This window comes from Patiria miniata, unplaced genomic scaffold (genome assembly GCF_015706575.1).
Source record: "Patiria miniata isolate m_02_andy unplaced genomic scaffold, ASM1570657v1 HiC_scaffold_20, whole genome shotgun sequence".
In the NCBI taxonomy this organism is placed as follows: domain Eukaryota; kingdom Metazoa; phylum Echinodermata; class Asteroidea; order Valvatida; family Asterinidae; genus Patiria; species Patiria miniata.
In genome coordinates, this window is record NW_024037059.1 from 12,469,855 (window position 1) to 12,473,321 (window position 3,467).

A 3,467-nucleotide genomic window follows, 5' to 3' on the forward strand; every position below is an offset into this window, starting at 1 on the left:
CGGAAGATGATGGTTAACAACCTTAGCAATCCCCACAATCCACCACTGCCTAATGCCCCCATATAAGCATGTCTTATAAAACAAATGAAGGGCTAAAGGTACAATTATATGGCCGAATTTTCAAAAATTCGTTGAATTTTCTTCACGACACTTTAAAAACAAAGCCCCTATTGACGCGATCTACAACCTGGCGCCGCAAATCTAGGCCATCAAGCAAATTGCAGCATGTTCATCCCCTTCCACTTAGTTTGTGCGCATGCGCCAACATCTCGGCTAATGCCGGTGACTGTCGAAATGGCAGCGCCGCGGAGAGGAAAGACACACCAATTTTCACCTGAAAAACATCCTGTTTATTTTGCTATTAAGTGAAATACAATGCAACCGGATGAAATGAAATTAGTTATTTTTATTTTATTTGCCATATTTTTGAGAAAAAAATTCGATATTTCTAGAAAATGTCGTTTTAGATCGCTGTTTGCTTTACATTTCCATACTATCATCGGCAAAAGAGCCAACTTAAGTTGGGGATTTTTTTAATGTTCTCCAGTTTCCCCAAACATGTCACTTATCACAGCATTTGAATGAGATATGAAAAAAATATTATTACAGGATTTACGAGTTATTGAGAATAGGTTTGCGTTCCTTAGGTGGCTATTATTTTTGAAGTTTCCGACAGTACGTTTACATGTTTGAACCGCGCGCCGTCAAAAAAGATGTCACCGTGCACGAACGGCCAATGTTGGGCTGTCCACTGGAGCACTGGTCCAGCTTGCACTATGCGGAAAATCACGCTTCCCTATATAGGTCAGCGGAAAAAAAGTATAACTTCGGCGAATACGTCTTTCTTTCGTGAGCTGTCCTATTAGCAATAACTCGGAAATGGTATCATTATTTTATCTATTCTTTGCCTAAATGGCAATGTCTTTTATTTGTCCAGGAAAACTGGAGAAATATTTTTAAAATCCGATTGATTCTCGCAGGGTTTGAAGAATTATCGGGGAAATTTTTTTCTCTCTTAAAATCTCTTTTTTTTCTTCAGAGTAATTTTTTTGCATTTGGACAATGTTAGCTCATGACATGATTGTAAACTTCATATATAAAGTTCTGAAAATAGTTTAAAGGTCGTCTGTAACTTGTGGATGATTACCCGGTATGTGATAATGTTTTCGGCTGATCAACGAGTGCGAAATGGCGCCATCTGTCGTCTGATCGATTTCAGAATCTTTTGGTCCCTTACGCATGCGAGAAAAAAACTAAGTGGTGCACAAAGGTCTGGGCATGAACATACGTGAAAAGACCGCCTAAAAGCTCCATCGACGACATACGAACTCTCCTGGTCCGGATATGCCGATGATTTGATCCTTTTCTTCAACACTGCACCTGCACGCCATACCTCCAAACTGCTGCCGCCCTCCTCAACGACGTTTTCGTCAATATCGATCTCAAGATCATCTTTAAAGACAGAGACGATGATATCAAACTTCACAACCTTCAACCCAAACACCCTCTACCCCTCCTAGGTTATCCAAATCAACAACATGAACATCAAAAACACCGAGACATTCAAGCACCTGGGCACAGTATATCACATGCCCAACCCAACACCAGGGACATCGAAATCAGCTACCGGGTCAACAGCGCACGCTCAAATTGCACCCCTAACAAGGCACTGTTAGTATATCATTGGATAAAATAATGTGACATTGCGAGTTCCATACCTTGGTAGCCTGATTAAAAGGACACTGACCTATTCCAGCCAAAACTGGAACCCACTGAGGAGGAAAAGACAACATTTGGATGCTGTGTATAGGGACTTTCTACACAGAGTGGTCCGTGGTGGATTTCGCTAAGTCAGCGCAGTTTGGCGAGGGACACAATCTTTACACCAATGCAAGAATTCACCAAATCTGCGGCACCTCTAACGTCACGACCTTTATCGAAAATCAGCAAAACAGCTACTGTTGTCATATCATCCGCGGAGTTTCAGACCTCACCACGAATAAGCTGCTCTTCAATTCCGACTCATATCAGAAACGAGGTTGCTCCACCCCGACCCCCCTCCAACAAGTCTGTGCAAACCGACAATGTACAGAAGCCGAACTTGTCCATGAGCATTAAAGTTCCCGATACACAAGTATACCGGTATCCTGCCAATCGTTAAAATAATGAAGCAGTAAACCAAATGAATGAAATGTAGGCCTATGGCACAAAAATTGTTTTACTTTTTCTTCTGAGCAAACTGATATAACTTCAATCGGGAGGTTACAATGTTAATTTTGTCTTTGAGAAAAGAATATAATGTAACAGATCATAATAACTGTTACATTCACCCCAATGTGGGTTCAGATGATTATGTTGCAATGTTATGTCTTTGGAATGTGAATTAGAAATATTTTGTTATACAGGATGTATAAGAAAGACAAAAAAAGGTATCATATCAACAGGATATGAACTTAACGACCATTATAATGGTTTTATCATCAACTACGGATTTAGTGCTTCATGCAAGGCAACGCCTCCAAGATATTGGAAATAAGCTTACTGCTCCCTAGTCGATGATAAAACCATAATAATGGTCATTAGTAGTACATATTTTGGTTACATTTTCCCAATGTTTAAGTGTATCTTTTTTGGAGGGCACCATACATTTACATTTCTGTTTATTTTTGACTTGACAGTACGATGGACAGTCTTCCTCTTCAAAGGATTCCCAACGGTATATTTAGCGGGCTGATCAATCTCCGCACGCTGTAAGTTTGATACGGTTCCTGTTTGTTTCCGATGTCACAGCTGACAGTGCAATCTGTATTGCATCATGATATTTGGCATCAATCCGACTCTCTCCAAAGTTACCGTTAAGCGTTTTCTTTGGAGTTAGAGTAACATTCCTTAAAGTAGCTGTTAAGCCCAGAAAATTTTAATCAGGATGTAATCAGTCATTTTTCTATATTTTGATTTAACAGATAATGTTATTGTCACAATTGGGCGGTCTTAATAGAAATACATGTGATCAAAATAGCCGTCTTTGGACTGATCTCTGTTGTTTGCAAATCGCTGCTAGTGTACGCTCATATTCTATCGCATAACTAACTTCAGCTTGATGAGACAGTAATTTTGGCTGTATGACATTCTTCGAGATCATCTGTTAGGTTCGTTTCGTGTTTGGTAGTTATACAAGAGTATGAAGTCGCTGCAAGCTGTATCCAATATCAGACTCTTTGTTGTCGTTGATGAATAGCTGCAGTAACGAATATGCAAGTAAACTGATTTTTTTTTAAAGCTCTTTAATGTAAGTCATAACAAAAATCGTTCAGGTGGGACTCGAACCCACGACCTCCTGCTTTCTAGTGCAGACCTGTTACCACTCGACCACCGAGCTTAGAGGATCGGTTGGCTGGTTTGAATATGATGTACATAGCAGCGGGTACCGCATTTAACTATTCATATTAAGATGGAAGAATATTTGC